The sequence below is a fragment of the Lactuca virosa genome, chromosome 4, assembly GCF_052849685.1.
Source record: "Lactuca virosa cultivar CGN04683 chromosome 4, Lactuca_virosa_CGN04683_v6, whole genome shotgun sequence".
Taxonomy (NCBI): Eukaryota; Viridiplantae; Streptophyta; class Magnoliopsida; order Asterales; family Asteraceae; genus Lactuca; species Lactuca virosa.
The window spans coordinates 364,886,298-364,903,994 of record NC_136429.1 but is presented as its reverse complement, the minus strand read 5'-3'; the positions used below and the strand labels follow the sequence as shown (position 1 = coordinate 364,903,994).

The 17,697-nt window shown below is 37.1% G+C and overlaps 1 non-coding gene across 1 annotated transcript; it reads right to left on the bottom strand.

Moving 5' to 3' along the window:
- Positions 1-2,002: 2,002 nt before the first annotated feature.
- Positions 2,003-2,109, bottom strand: LOC145110432 (small nucleolar RNA R71). The gene has a single exon (XR_013709809.1). It is a non-coding gene; the product is annotated as a small nucleolar RNA R71 (small nucleolar RNA).
- Between the last annotated feature and the right edge of the window lie 15,588 nt (positions 2,110-17,697).

Here is a 17,697-nt window from a genome sequence, read left to right as displayed (position 1 = left end):
CACCAGAGTTTCGAAGCCTTAAAAATTATTCCCAATAAAATATTACGGGTGTTACCAAATTCATATCATAACCATACTAAGAAAACAAGGATAAATGTAGAAAACAAAAGTCTAGTCCAAAGTCATTGAATGATTATAAGCCCTCACTCTAATGCTTGCTATCAAAACCTGCTAAACACATGGAAACAATATCTGTCAGACTATAAGTCTGTTGAGTTATACATAATCATAAAGTACATCAACACACATAACATAATATTGGCTTGTAACGTAAGTGACCACTCATTTATACATATATACGGTGATAAAAAAACTGGTCATCATCATCATCATCATCATCATCATCATCATCATCATCATCATCTTTCTTTCCATGAACAATCTATCATACTCTTCCTAGGGATTTCTTAATCTAACTCTTGCATGAATATCACACACATCATACAACATAAAATAAGTTATTTAACATATCATAATCTAACAAGGATGTAATCACTAACTACATCAAACATTCACATACAACAATGATGTAATCGCTAACTACATTCGTACATTCACATGTTTACACGTGCTTCATCACATAAACATTCTCTAAAGGAGAAGTATAAACTCACCATAGGTTTAACAATAGCAACCTACTTCCAACTCTTACAAATATTCAATTGAGAGGCTTCAAATCCTTCCTTGCTACCACCTAGTCCATATACATACATTAAGCCTTTCCTACATTTCTTAATCCATTAAAACAACACTTGTGATTTTAGCCAAAAAAACTCATATTTTGAACAAAAACCCTGACTTAACCGTTCTTTTCTCAAATGTTTGTCAAACCATACAAATCAAGCTAACAAACACTTATCCTAACTAGATTAAGCCATACTATCATCATCTTCTTTATTTCCATTTCGAGGATTTCAAACCCTAGAATCAAATCATGGATTTTAACCATGAAAACATCATATAAACCATGGATTAAGTTTCTAAAAACTTAATCAAACATTATTTCAAGATTATTTGGAAGGATATAACATCAAAATCCTAAAATTGGATTTCACCATTAACACCTTCAAAAGCTTGAAAATGGAGAAACTAACCACTACAAGGGTTTAAGGTGGTCTTACCTTACCTCTAGCAAGAGAAATCACCACTTGAACCTTATGGAAGCTTAAAATCATCGGAGGAGAGCTTTGGAGAGAAAACGGGCCGATAATGAACAAATAACCCAAACTCTCGGATTTAAATTTCTACGAAATCGCGCTACGGAATCCTAATGAAGTTTCGGTCAGCTCTCAAACCACACCACGATAAACAATCTCCATAGCAACCTACTTTGAAAATCCATGGCATGGAACCCATATGTCGTGTCGTGTGCCAAAGTACGTTGCCTATGACGTACGGTGAAGAAATGAACCAAATCACCACCTTGATCTCCATGTCGCCGGCCATTAGCTTACTGCGTCGCGGTGGCGCTGGAGTTCTCACCTCCATGCCTTTTCAATCTCCTTCCATTCCAAACTTGCACTTACCAATTCCATTCCATCTTAACCCATATTAATACATTTTAATGACTTCATAACACTTCATAATGGCATAAAACATAATCAAAACAATACTAAAGTTTTAATAACATACAAAGGACCAAAATACCCTTAATACCAATATGACATTCTATAACATAGTAAACCTAAAAATCATGGTTCTTACACTGGCTGTAACGAATTTCGAACTCAAGGGCATATGCTTAACATGCTTAAGGATACACCATATTTCGGGAAAGACCAAGAAGATGCTTGCAAGCATATAGACGAAGTCTTGGAGATTGTTGACTACTTTAACTTTCCAAACGCTACGAGAGATGCAATAATGCTACGAATCCTCCCAGTCACACTTAAGGATGCGGCTAGATATTGGTTGAAATCACTACCACCAGGAACAATAAACGACATGGACCAATCTTAGAGAACAATTCATTCAACGATTCAACCCTCCATCAAAGATTGCCACGCTGAAAAGGAAGATTTTAAACTTCCAAAAGCAAGATGAGGAGTCACTGTACGAAGCATGAGAGCATGACAAAGGAATTTTATGAAATTGCCCTCAACATGATCTAAATCAGCAACAAGAGATCTCGACCTTTTATAATGGAATTAACATGTGCACGAGGCAACTTCTCGATTCCCAAGGACCTTTAATGAAACAGAATCTGGCCACTAATAAAGAGTTGATTGAAAAATTTTCTAAGCATTCCCCTAACTACCACAATCATATAGAGGATGTTACACGTGGAAGATCGAATGGAGATGGGCGTTAGAAGGATTGGTGGTGATCAATGTGAAAATCGATACTATGGATTGAAATCATAAATAAGATGAATCAAACAATTCATGCAATCCAAGTTGGGTGCGAAAATTATAGCAGGCCATATCCTACAAAAGATTGTAACCTTGAGGAGAACGGGAATAAAAAGGCTTAAATATGCAATTTAAGTGGTGACCGATTTGATGATGGTTAGAGGAAACCAAAGCGAGAGTGGAAGCCATATGACGAGTATAAAAAGGAAAAAGAGGAAAAGTATAGACAACAAGGGTGTTAGTTCTATCAAAAAGACCAAGCACAACCATAAAAGAAACCCAATTTTGAGTCAATTCTAGCTTGTTTCGCCGAGGTGTCGGAAAAGCGAAACAATGACATCGTGGATGCCATTAGAGAACAACAAACCACACTTAGAAATTAACAAGCTTCCATTCTCAATATCAAAACTCAAGTCAGGCAATTCTCAAGGCATCTACAAGAGAGATTACCAGGAACACATCCAAGCAATACCGAGACAACCCCGAAAGCTCATGTACTTGTTGTTACTACTGAAGGAAGTGATAGGTCTGAGCCTTTAGTGCTATTTGTCAAGTATTTGAGATATTGAAATTGATTTGGCATATTTGGTTATTTAGGGAAGCCTTTTTAGGATTAATCATTCTACGATTCCCTACGGTGCCTTTACAGTAGAAGTTCTTAATCGAGCTCTTCTAAGGCATTGGTTTTATATTAAGGCATTAGTTTTATATTTATGATATATATTTCATGTTCCCTATAAATAATCATTAGGCTAGCTTTTGGTGTAAGCTTTTACCAGATTAGGTTTTTCTCTGTACGTTCATGTCATAACCAATATACACAAAAACCTTTATCATATTACTTGCATATGATGGTGATTGATTCTTAATTGTTCGTGATATTTCGCATTCGTCATCTCAAATTTATTCTGATACCAATTGTTGAGATAAAAACTTGTGATCGATTAGATTCAAACAAGTAAAACAAATAAATAATAGAATATGAATCAACAATATGTCGAATGATTAAAAGTCATAGCCTCTGAAGAACTCGATGAAGAAATGATACTATAGAGGCTGTGTAGGGTTTACAATACTATTTCCAAAAAAATGATACAAAATATGGTGCATGCATGCACCTTAAATACTATAACCCTAATAATGAATAACGGGTGGACAGGCCCAACCCAGTTACAAAATGGACTAAACAGATAAGCCTAATGACGCAACACTTATACCCAACAATCTCCCCCTTTGCGTCGATTGAGGCGAGAGTTCTTCAAGGATGAGTTTGCTTCTGCACTTCAAAAACTTTTGGAATTACTCCTAGCAGAACCTTGCGAACCTAGACATACCATAGAATCATATCTGAGAAACACTTCTTGTCGCCTTTGCTGTTACCCCTGTGCTTCTTGATCATATCTAAAACATACTCTAGGATAGAGGTAGTTAACAGATGCTTATCAGCAAGAAAGAAGCAATCTTTATGAAAGTCAGCATCATTTCGTTCTTTCAGTTGAAAAGCCACATACCATCCTTCCTTTTGTATCTTTCCAAGCTTTAGCTTCTCAAAACCTTCGGGGACTTCTTTAGCAAGAACACTGGGCTTCCTTCGCAAAACCACAACAATTTCCACATCCATTTTGCTTACCTCTTGAATATACGAAATTATCATCTGTTTGAGGTGAGCAATAACGGGCTCATATTTCTGTCCATCTCTCAGCAATAAATTGTAAAGCATGATCCAGTTATAAGGATTGAGACAAGGCAGATCAGTGAGAGTGAACTCGTGAATCTGAGTGGATGAGTCGCTTGCAACCTTGAACTTCGCATTTGGGAAGCTATCAGTTTTGATTGGACTAGTGACCTTCACAGCTATAATCTTGCTAGCACTCCACGTTTCGTACTGTGGCTTCATATGCTTCATTAAGAAAGAGAAGAGTAAATGATCTGCGCTGCTATCAGTGGATGGGACATTAGCTACTTTCACAAAGGAGCAAAACCTGAAGGCTTTCGGAGTTATTGGCAGGTCCAGTTGCGAATCTTGTGTATTCTGAAGATCGAACGACACAACTGGTTCTAGCCAATATTGACTTGGCATATCTACAACATCACTTTGAATTCGCTTCAGAGTCCATACTGGAAATAAAAGCTTTCGACTCTCTAGCATGACCTGAACTTCAGGTTCAACTCTTTCTTTCGCTTCAGCCTTGCGAATTATTCTTTGGTGCTCATCCATCTGAGCTTCACGTTCCTTTCGCCTTTTCAGCTCAGTTTCATCAGGCTCTTCATCTTCATCGTTATCGATAATTGGCTCTTCACTAAAAAGCTTTACTTTGCCTTTAGAATCCGAAGCTACATTACCCTTCGGTTCGTTGTCGGACTTGGGCTTGGGGTTTTCCTTTTCATTTTCTCCCCCTTGTTTCGGATTGGTGCTTGACTCCGAAACACCCTGAATCTGGTTCAACATTGCGAACACCGGCCTTAATTTTTTGGATAAATGCTTCTTGATAGAGATCGTGATCATTGAGTCACGAGTCTTAATTATTTCAGAGAGCATACCATTCGCATCCGCAACACAACTCTTTATAACAACCTTTTCAGACAAAAGCTCAGTAATTTGTTTTTCAACCAGCTCAAGCTTCACAGCGAGAGCTTGTTTGTTCGTTGTTTTCGCTGCGAGCTGATCCTTGAGACTGTTGTCAGATGCCAAGTCATCTTGAAGCTTTTGAAGCTTAGTAGAAAGAGAGGTTTGAAAGTTAGTGTGATCAGTCTCGATTCCAGTGCGAACTGTTTCAAGCTTTGTCCTTTCAGTGCAAAGAGTGGAGCCAAGGCTAGAAATAACTTCATTAGCCTGCGCAGTGTTGGACTCGGAATAACTTTGAAACGTCTCCATGAACAGTCGAGCATCTGTAATTAGTTTATCGACTTTTTCGGTTGTTTCGTTGCATGCTGAAGCAGAAGCATCTACCGCCTTGTTCATCTTTTCAAGGTTGGCGGAGTGCTCCTTGGTAAGGGACTCAAGCATGGATTTCATCTAACATCAGAGGATGATGCTTTAGAGGCTTGGAGCAACAAATCCAGTTTCTCATTTATCACCTTGAGTTGCACGCTTGTAACATGAACTTCTTCATCACTTTCAGTCCTAATGTTGAATGGACTGTAAGTGAATCCTGCGAAGTCATAGTCACCATCATCACCATATATTGTGTCTGGATCATCCTGGCGGAAAGGAGAGACTGGTGGAGTGGAATGGCCAACTGTTAATCCTGAAGCACCTGCCCCCGCATCAGATGCGTTGATAGTTACTGAAGTTTTAACAGTGGAGGTAGAGGTGGTGGCGGTGGAATCAATGAAGAGAGAGGTTTGAATTTGCGAAACCCCCACAGATACTATTAGGCAAGGGGAAATGGTGATTGGGATAGAAATAGTGGCAGTTGGAGAGAGCACAGAAAAGTCTTCAAAGAAGTCATTGGTAATTGGAACAGAAGTTGGGATCTCAAAGGTTACCTCAGGATTCGTAGAAACAGCTTGCGAAACCTTCAGTTGAGATGAAGTGTCTGCCTCGTCTTCGTTGTAAGCCTCGTCATGAACACGAATCTCTGAAATCGTGTGCGAATGCGAATCTTCATTGTCACTCGGAGTTGGACCTCTAGGTTTGCGAGCCACTTTCTTGATCTTCTTCTTTTTAGGAACCTGAGGGGGTTCGGAGGCGCCTTCATCAGACTTTCGTTTACGACCTTTCGTTGGTGACTTAGCAGTTCCAGACGGACCAACTGTCGCATCCTGTAGCTTTTGTCCTTTCTTACGTCCTTTCTGACCTCCTTTCTTTGATTTGCCAGCTTCATCGATTATCACTTTCATCGAAGGAGTTAAAGGACGAAAGCCTAAGACTGGAAGTTTTCTGTAGGCCTCACGAATCTGTCTTGCGGCAAGTACATCGCGACACATGGCTTCAGGAATGGAGCCAACGAATGAGAACGTGGAGTTATCAGCAAGAATGATGTTTGTAGTGTGAAAGAGTGAAATGTGAGACATGAAGGAGTCCTGCATCATTGGAATCTGGAGCTTTTCAATAGCCCTTTGAACAATGATTGTCCAGAAGCAAGCACAGGAAATTTCACTATGTCAGGTTGTAGAGTGAGTACTTTGGACCAATTGAGCCCAAAGAACAGCCCCAAAATCAATGTCGATTCCTGTGTAGATCCCATACATTATAGTCATGAATAACATACTGGCACAATCTGAGTCAGTGACACGCTCAGAGAAACTTTTGAACAGTAGAGTAAAAAGCCCATTCCATTGAGGTGGCAGATTGGGTTTCCTGAATTTGGAGATGGTAGTTAGGGTTTCTTTGTACCCCATTTGGTAAAACATCTCCATGATGGCTGCGATGGAGACAAATTCCAGGTCAACCAAACCATCATGTTAAGCAAGCCTTAATAAGGTCCAGAATCGGGACTTGGAGATTGAGGTTTTTCTGTTGTGAACTTCAAAGGTGATTCTTTGTTCCTCCTTGATATAGCAAGCAGACGAATAGGCTTTCGATAGGAGAGACATCGGAACAATCTCCGATGTGGTTAAAGCTTTAACCAGAGGGGAGTATTTAAAGCACTCTACAATGGGAAGAAGATAGCTGTCGTACTTGAGAGGATCGAGATCAAGAATTAGGTTTTGATTTGGCTTGATGGCAAGAAGCGACGACTGTGCAGATTGTTCTTGAACAGAAGGGGTTCCTGAAGAGGCGGCCATGGATGCTTGTTGAAGAAGATGATGAACAATGGGGAGAGAAATCGCCTGAGGGTTTTGAAATCTTTTGATAATAGTGAGGAATGATGTGAAAAACCTTTATACCGTACCCAGGAGAGAGAAAGTAGTGTGACGGTTGCGTTTTCTCCTCTGAAACGTCGCCTAAAAAGGCATGATATGACAACTGTTACGCCAGAAAAAGGTGTCAGGCGGTGGAAAATCAGTCAGCGTTTCAAATTTCACGCGCCTATTTGAAACCTTATCCATTAGGATTGCCGCTTAAATTACCTCCTTCTGTAGTTAAGACAGATACGAGCTTTCACTTTTAAGTAAACCTCAGTGAAACTGTGAAACTAAAATTAAATGTAAGAGCCACGAACCAGACTTTCGGAAAATCACAAGGATCTCCGTGTGAGAGTGTGCCAAAGATAGAGAAATAAAGCAAAACATATATGTGGGATCGTAGTGATGTCTTATTTAAGACACGAAACAGTGGATCCCGGGCAACGATCTCTTCCTTCGAAGTCGAGAGACTAAGAAGTGTCTGTGTAGTTTCCCGTTGAACTACGATCATCTGTTTATTAAGAAACAGTGAAAGGCATCTTTTAAAAGGCTTTATTGGGTGGTTCTATCTCCAACGAAACTACGAAACTTGATATAAATCTGAAAGTTCGAATGAAGTACTTTTTTGACCAGTGTAGTCAATGGAACAAGTAAGCTTTGGAATTATTTTAAGTGACAAGGATTCGCATAGAAATCTAAAAAAAAGGGTCTGTGGGGTAGAAATGTCTTTGGTCTAGAACATTTCATTAAGATCTCGCAAAAGAAAAGGAGATTTATTGGTACAGACCACGAAAGTGGAGTTTCGTTAATTCCTTGGTGAAGAGTCTAGAACATGTATATTGTTCACCGTCAATGCGTATAGGTGTGTTGGATTTTGGGTTTCACTCAATTCGTGGGGATAACGAATTGAAGATCATAAACACAGAAGTTGTGTAACCATAAACCTTAGTGGTAATACCTGAGAGTCTCGAGGGTTACATTGGTGAATGCGAAAGTGATGGAGAAGAGTATGAGGTGGTTCCAAATAAAATAGTGTACCTCTGCTATGCGAAAGTGACTAAGCAGCGAACTCTTAACTCATATTGAGAAGAGTAAGGTAGCTCGAGACATATGTGAAAGAACAACCTAATTGGGATGAAACAATTGGTGTTATCGGATCATTAAGGCTTCAACATAGAGTCATTGAGGCTTCGGACAACATGCAACAACATGCTTCTAGGGACATTTAACTAGTACACAGATAAGAAAGTTTATACCTGTCCCATCATTCGTAATTGAGATCATCAAGATTCGTGATATGAAACCTGCTCAATTATCTGATATTTTTGGTATTTTGAAATAAGTAAAATAATATATATATATATATATATATATATATATATATATATATATATATATATTTGTAATTTTGATTTTCTGAAAAGAAATAAAAACAGAAAGAAATATTTTTGGATTTTTGATTTTTCGGAAAAGAAATAAAACACAAACAAATAAATACATAATTTACAGAAGGATATAAAAAGCTCCAAACCATGAGTGAACAGTTGACTTTCGTATGAATTCGCATGATAAAAGAGGGCTGCGAACTATTGCGAGCATTCACACCAATTCGCAGGAACAAAAACATGACTGCGAATTACTGCGAGCATTCACATCGGTTCGCATGACATCCTATAGACTGCAAAAGCGAAAGTGTCATTATGAAAGCGAAAGTGGTTTTGGAACTGATTCAACTTCCATCATTCCTAAGCCTTGAAGAATATGATTGAATGTTGATTCAGGTAGGGCTTTTGTGAATATGTCAGCCAACTGATCAGCGGATCTTACAAAGTGTATCTCGACGTTTCCATCTTCCACATGATATTTGATAAAGTGATATCTCAGTGCGTTGTGTTTCGTCTTTGAGTGTTGCACTGGGTTGTGACAAATGCGAATGACACTTTCAGAGTCACAATATAGAGGGATTCGTTTCATGTTCAGGCCATAATCACGAAGTTGATTTTGAATCCATATGACCTGAGAAGTGCAAGAGGCAGCAACAATGTACTCGGTTTCATCTATTGATAAGGAAACACAGGTTTGCTTCTGGACTGCCAACTGACAAGTTTACCATCAAGAAATTGGCATCCTACAGTTGTACTCTTTCTATCTAACCCGCATCCTCCAAGATCAGCATCCGGAAATGCTTGCACAAAGAAACCAGACTTTGAGGCGTACCATATTCCAAGTGAAGATGTTCGTTTAAGATACCTGAATATGTTCTTGACAGTGATCATGTGAGGTTCTCGAGGATTAGTTTGAAACCTAGCACAATAACAAACGGAAAACATGATATCTGGCCGACCAGCAGTCAGATACATTAGTGAACCTATCATTTGACGATAAAGTGTCATATCTGCAGCCGATTTTTCCAGAGATGGAGTAAGTTTCGTTCCGAATGCCATTGGAACCTTCACTTTTGAGTCTCCCACCATTCCAAACTTAGAAAGCAAGGTCTTCGTATAAGCTTCCTGATTTATGAAGATTCCTTCTTGACTCTGCCTTATGTTTAGGCCAAGAAAAAAAAATTTGGACCTATGGAGCTCATCTCAAACTTCGTTTCCATCAATTTTCGGAACTCAACAGTTAAGCTTGGGTTAGTTGATCCGAAAATGATGTCATCAACGTAGATTTGGACGATCATCAGGTGGTCACCATCTATCTTGCGAAAGAAGGTTGGGTCGACCGAACATTGTTTAAACTTAGCTTGTTTTAAAAAATCGAGTAAGAGTTTCGTACCAGGCTCTTGGAGCTTGCTTCAGACCATAGACGGCTTTGTCCAGAATATAGCAGTGGTTGAAATATTTTTCGTTTATAAACCCAGGTGGTTGTTCCACATACACTGTCTCTTCGAGTTCCCCATTTAGAAATGCACACTTGACGTCCATCTGATAAACTTCAAAGTTCTTGGGTACTGCATAAGCCAAGAAGATACGAACAGATTCCAACCTTGCAACTGGTGCGAAGGTTTCTTCGTAGTCGATGCCTTCTTCCTAGCAATACCCTTTGACAACCAGTCATGGCTTGTTTCGTATTACATTACCCTCTTTATCCATCTTATTGCGAAAAACCCATTTAAGACCAACAACAGATGCATCCTTTGGAGTGAGAATAAGTCTCCAGACCTTGTTTCGTTCGAATACATTGAGCTCCTCCTGCATTGCTTGCACCCAATCAGAATGATGAAGAGCAATTTGAACATTTTTGGGTTCAATTTTGGAGATAAACGAATTGAACATGCAAAATTCCACTTTAGAGAATAGTGCAGTTGGCTTCGCCTTTTGTTGAGCTCTCGTAAGAACACCTGAAGACGATTCTCCTATGACTTGAGTTTTTGGATGATCTTTTATCCATTTGACTAAAGAATTTGGATCATATGAAGGATCCAATTATGCATTTACTTCTTCAAACTCTGATTGTACATCCAAATCATCATTCACATTTCCATTCTCCCCCTCGAATGATGTATATATATGTCTTCTTCTGGATTCAGATTCTCCCCCTGGAAAGGTGGCTCTAAGCTGACATCAGGGGTTTCAGGGGTTTCGTTCTCTCCCTGAACAGGTGCATTTGGTGTTGTGGATGAAGACGAACTCTCCCCCTGGACTGTTGTGTTCGTATCCTGAGGGATATACGCACTTTGTGGATCTTGGTTCATATCTTTCGCAACGTCATCAATGATTTGCTTTAGTTCGTCGACTTTGTTGTCAGCTGCCTTGGACTCGGATGAAATTGCTTTTTCTGGTTCGTCAAAAAGATTCATGAATTCGTCATAGAGAGTAGAGATAGGAATTGTTGTTGCATTCGCTTGTGGAAAGATCTCCTTTGTTTGACTATCAGCTTTCTAAAACCTCTTTAAATAATTATCATCGAATGTGACATAGTAGGTTTCTTCAATCTTCTTGGATCTTTTGTTAAGAACTCTATATGCCTTTGAGGTCAGCGAGTATCCCAAGAAGATACCTTCGTCATCTTTCCATCGAATTTGTTCCTTTGTTCTTTAGAGTTGAAGATGAAACACCTGGAACCAAACACATGGAAAAACTTTACGCTAGGTTTTCGTTTGTTTATGATTTCATAAGGAGTGACAGAGAATCGCTTGTTGTGGATTGAACAGTTTTGGGTGAAGCATGCAGTTTCAATCGCATCTGCCCAGAAGTAAAGTGGCAGATTCGCAAAAGAAAGCATGATTCTCGCAGCTTCACACAATGAGTGGTTTCGCCTTTCAACGACCCCGTTCTGTTGTGGAGTATAAGGATCAGAAAATTTGTGCGTTACTTCTTTTACAGTTAAAAATTCTTCAAACACTTGGTTTTTGAATTCCAACCCATTGTCGCTACGAACATTGCGAACCAGCTTTCGAAATTGCAACTCAATCTGATTTATAAAATCTTTTAACTTTGAAGTGGCTTCAGATTTCTGCTTAAGAAAATACACCTAAGTGAAACGAGAAAAATCATCTACAATAACGAGAATATACTTATTACCACCAATACTCTCAATAGCATAAGGACCACATAGGTTGATGTGTAAAAGTTCGAGTGGTTCAATGACTTTCGTATTCACTACAGTTGGATGGCTCTTCCTGCTTTGCTTCCTCATTTCTCATACAGCGCAGAGATGATCCTTGTCGTATTTTAAGAGAGGAAGCCCTCGCACGTGATCACCAAGAACAAGTTTGTTGATATCTTTGAAGTTGAGTTGCGAAAGTCTTCGATGCCATAGCCAAATATCGTCTGTCGGTGCTTTTGTTAGGTGGAAAATGGAAGGCTTCCCTCGGATAAGATTCATGTTTAGTGGGTACATTTCGCCTTTTCATTTTGGTTTTAGAAGCACCGACTTTGTCTTATTCTCAATGATTTCTGATCCTTCGTCATCAAATGAAACTTTCAATCCTGTACCAACCTCTAACTGCGAAACACTTATAAGATTGTGTTGCAGTCCCTCTACATATGCCACTTTGCGAATAGAAAATTCTCCGTTAGTGATCATCCCATATCCTTTAATCTCTCCAAGTGAGTTATTTCCGAACTTCACTCTTCCTTCGTCTTTCAGTTCTCTGTATTCTCGCAATTCCTCCTTCCTACCAGTCATGTGACGCGAGCAACCACTGTCGATGTACCATTGTGAGTCAAACTGCTCGTCACAAATTACCTGCGAAAGTTAAGCAGATTTAGGAACCCAAAGTTGTTTGGGCCCTTGTGAGTTTTTCACAGGAAAAGAAATAGAAGGATCAACCAAATATGTTCTTTTTATTAAGGTTGTTTTATCTTTCTTTAGGATTTTAAAAACAGTAATCCTATTATCTTTTAAATTTGCATCCTTGGTGGATGGTTTCTTTTGTTTATTCTGGATTTGCTGTTTAACAACCTTTTTCTAAACTCGCTTAAGATTAGCCTTGGATCCTTTTAGAGGAACTTTAGACTCTAAAACTATCTTTCCTTTGACTTTGACGTCTTGTGAAGCTTTGACTGAATGCGAAACATGCTTGTTAGAAAAGAAGTGAGAGTTGGTTTTCTGCACAATTTAGGGGGAGAAATGCCAAGAAGATCGAAAATCGTGATCTTCATCAGTTTCAACATCTAGGGGGAGATTGTTGAGTATTTGAGATATTGAAACTGATTTGGCATATTTGGTTATTTAGGGAAACCTTTTTAGGGTTAATCATTTTATGATTCCCTACGGTGCCTTTACAGTAGAAGTTCTTAACCGAGATCTTCTAAGGCATTGGTTTTATATGAAGGCATTAGTTTTATATTTATGATATATATTTCATGTTCCCTATAAATAATCATTAGGTTAGCTTTTGGTGTAAGCTTTTACCAGATTAGGTTTTTCTCTGTACCTTCATGTCATAATCAATATACACAAAAACCTTTATCAGATTACTTGCATATGATGGTGATTGATTCTTGATTGTTCTTGATATTCCGCATTCGTCATCTCAGATTTATTCCAAACAAGTGGTATCAGAGCGAGTTCTTGTAGATCTCAGCGATTATTACAAGAATCGATCTTGTTTATGGCAATATTTTATCATGAATCTCACATTGTTCTTCAAGTTTTGTAAGTTTTCTGAAAAGAAAAAGTCTAATACCTCGTTTTATTGCAAAATCTTGTTCAGATCTGTTATCTTCTACTCATTATTTCATCTGATTTGTTCTTGAATCGTGTTCTGGAAGAGAATTAGAAGAAAATTTTCCTGTTTATTCGAATTTTTGTGTTCAGATCTACTTTATCTCTCTAAAATTCGTCTCAGATCTATTTTCTCTCTCTAGAAACCATATCGGATCCGTTTTCTCTCTCTAGAAATCTTGTTAGATTTAGTTTCTCTCTCTTCGAGTTTTATTTATGGTGGAAGATATGATGAACTCTTCAGTTTCAAAGTTGTTATCTTCTATTAAAGAACTAGGAATGAAAGTTACAGATCCGGAAATTAAACTTTCAAATACAGATTGTTGGTATCTTATTTATGGTCCAATAAAAAATTCTCAAAGTGTCTTTGATTTGTATAATCTCTTAGTAGTTGGAGAGATTAATAAAGATGCATATTTTAAAAATACAGAAAAACGTATTATAAATTTTTTGGATGAAAATGAGCTTGTGTTGGAACAATTTCGTATTATCAAAACTCATTTGGAACGGGAAAAAGGAGAACAATTGGAGAAAGAAAGAAAAAGAGAAGAAGATGTTGTTCAAAAGTGGTAATTATGGAAGAAAACGTAAGAATAGACAATGTACTTAACTTTACCATAACCTATCAAATAAAATCTATAAAATATAATTATTATATATAGGATTAAGGATATATATGAATAATTATAATATCAAAGAAAGATTAAGTAAAGTAAAGATAAAATGATAATCATACTTAAGATTAGACAAACACGTGTTAGTGAGCTGCTATTATTCATCCTATAGACTGATTAAATTCGGCTAAACCCAAACCTATAATTGTTAATTTTGCGAGAGCCAGAAAGATATATATAGATCTATACGAGACTGACACCCCCACTTGCGATTTCTAGCTACAATCCTGGTAGGATAACTTTCTTAATTATAAAAGTAATATTTTTCAACGTCCGATGAAGCGTCGTGTTGGGGTTAATTATCGGTCTACAACGTCGGTTATAGGGGCTCATGGTAATGTTGTTTGGAAAATCTTAACCTAACTGCCTAGAGGGACGCATTCAGTAGTAGTATGATTTGATTTAAAAAGGATTTTAATAAAAATTACAAAAGTTTAGGATATGTATTATATCCTAAAGAGAAAAGATTTTTTAAATAAAAAGGGAACCGAAATTTAATAAAATGGATAAAGCAGAAATCTATAAAAACCTGTGAACTCACAATCTTTATGTTGATATTTTTAAAAATACATGTATTCTCAGGAAGATTGTAAGTTTGTAACAATTGGTAAAAATTTGTCAGAGTTTGGCGGTCAAACTACCACGGACCACTATGTATTAAGGACCAATTATGTGTAATTTTATGTTTATAATGTATATTAAAGATATTATATTCATAATTACTTTTAGAAAATCTCAAACCGTTCAAAACATCTATTGTATAAGATTGAATCGAAAATCACCAAAAATTAAATTTATTTGTGACGTTAAAAACAAAATGTTGCATTAAGTATACTTGAGAGCTATAGATGATAAATTTAAATAGCTTATGTTCTCCTGATTTCGTGGATATAACGAACGTCCAAAACGGAGATCATATGAGAAAGTTAGGTCTTTTTAAAGTTATAAAAATAAGTATTTATCTGATTTTCCTGAAACAAACTGTACACCGCTTCGTTTGGAATAGCTACGAACCTCGTAAATCACTTTTGAGAATATTTCGGAACTCAGACTATGTTCAATTACTTATTACATTTTTATCAAATTTTTAATCTCGAGCAAAATCAGATTCGTAAAATCTGTCGAATCTGAAACAATTAATCGTGAAACTTTAACCATCATTTCACGGAGATCTATGTATCGGAATTGAGTTCCGTCTGCATTTTTGGAATCACCACGACCGGGACAATTAACTAACACTATCAGAAAAATTTCTAGATGTCGGGATTTATTGACATAAAAATAAGAAAAAACGAGATGATAAGCAAAAATATTTGGCACATGTTTAATTGTCAAAATATCTAACCAAAAAGTCAATGAAGACTTTTTGATTGTTGACCCAAGCTTAAAAGACAACCTACTATCTTCCTTTCACTTTCACTGATTTTTCTCTTCTTCCTTGTCACCTTCTTCCTCATTCCTTCTTGATTTCCGGCGAGACACCTCCCACCACCTAGGGTAGCAGCCCTTCCTTCTATTTCGTCTATCTCAACTGCCAAACACCCCGTGATGATTACCGAGCAACAACAACCCAAACGTCCCTTCTGCCTATTTCCTTAGAATTTTCTGTTGGATCGGAAAAGAGGAAGAAACGAGGAGCTGCCGGAGCAGCCCCTCTCATCACCTGTTGTCACCTTCGATTCTTCCCCCTTCGCACCCTCTGTCAGAATCAGAAGAGGAGCAGAGTTGCTTCCTTCCGTCCTTCACCTTCTTCAAATCGATCAAACATTAGAGGTGGGATTTTCCGGCTGTTCCCTTGGTTCTCTACCGGCGATGCTGAAGGCAAACGTAAGGAGGGTCGTCGGAGATCGACTTCCCCCTTTCCTTTTTACAGTGGTTTAAACACCGTCGATGCCCCTGTTCCAGCTTTTGTTCGTGTTTTTTTCTTCCGATCAGTCAAGGATCGATGAATTGGAGATCGAGCCCTCCCTTCTTCAAATTGTCTCAACCACCATCGATACACCCCTGCGTTGTTTCCATTCGTTTTCCTTCAGATGAAGACGATGACGACCCTTCCCCATTTTTTGTACCATTTGACTCAAAACTAACCCCTTTGTTGTAGTATTTAACCAAATCAGTCCCTGCGTTGTATTAGTTTGACAAATCATCCGACAGTTTGCATTAAAAGACCAAAACAATCCATTTTAATGTAAACTACTACACAAGTAGTCCCTTTTGATTTAGTTTATCACAAGACCAGTCCTTTGTGTTAGTTAATTTCAAAACAACCCTTTTTGAATTTAAATTATTACAAAACAAGTCCTTTTAGTTTAAAATATTTCGAAAATAGCCTCGGGGTTTGTTGTAGTTCAAAAAGATGTCAATATGCGGTTTCTCATGCGAAACTTCATACGAATGAACCAACTGCAGACAAATCAAGATCACACATCGAATGTGAGTTTCTACGACCCTTCTTTTACGATTTTCATATTTGGGAGAGAAAACATGCGTGTTTATTAAAGTTTTGATGATTTTCAAGTTTTATACACAAAATAGCATCATATGTTATTATTGGTAAAAAGTTTATGAAATAGAAATCTAAAATGTATAAATCATATAAGTTATAGTAGAATGATATAAATGACATAATTACACCTTGTTGCGATATATTAATTAATATTAATAAAAATCAAAAGATTTTAAGTAGATTGCTATAAAGATATAAGTTATTTGACGAATCATAAATTGTAATACTTGTCGTATATATGCACGAATATATTCAGAAAGCAAGAAAAAACATTAAACATATAACCATATATGCAATTCAACATAATTTTGTACAAAAAAAATGTGTATTACCTTAAACGTTTGATAAACGAAGTTTGAACATTTACATAAGAATTAATTGAAAATTTAACCAAAAATCAGTTATTATTATTATACGCTCGATCATCACGTATAATTGATTTTTAAATAAACGATATATCTTATTGTTATAATCATTATAAAAATATAAATCATTTTTACTATAATATGAAATGCGTCGTATATGATAACATAATTGATCATCAGATTTTAAGTATCGTTACCTAATAAATTATATAACGTATCAATTATGCAACTTATCGAATATTATGAGAATTGTTGGTTTCATGTTGGTTGGGACCTGGAAAAATGTTATTAAAACAGCCGTTAGGCTGCCCGAATTTCTTCATGACATTCCTTTAAATTTAGGAATATGTTAAGTCTCACAAATCTCAAATACTAAAAGACTTAAATCAAAATCATTCCTAAACATCAAAGTATTATAAGTATTCTAAAGTCTTATATAAGAGAGTTTAGGATTAGGATGCCTAGACGCATCGTTAGGATCCATCACACGCACGGGACGTTCTGTATGAGCTATGTTTGTTTCTAAAAGCATTATGAGTTAGTATCATTTCCTAAGTTGCATGGACTATGTTTATAACCATACTAAGACTTTGTTGTAATGTCATAGAGTAGTGTAGTTGTCTATATCAAACTTTATGTGACTTTGATATATCTATGTATTTCTAGGAGCGTTTGTATCTTGTACTTAATGTTGAAGTATCCTAATACATTTTGTATCTATTGATAACACTATAAATAGTGTTGCAACCTAGGTTACAAAGGATACTTTTTCATACTTTATTTTGTCTCCTGTAACCTCGCTTGGTTTCCAAATAATATGAGTTGGACCAGATTTA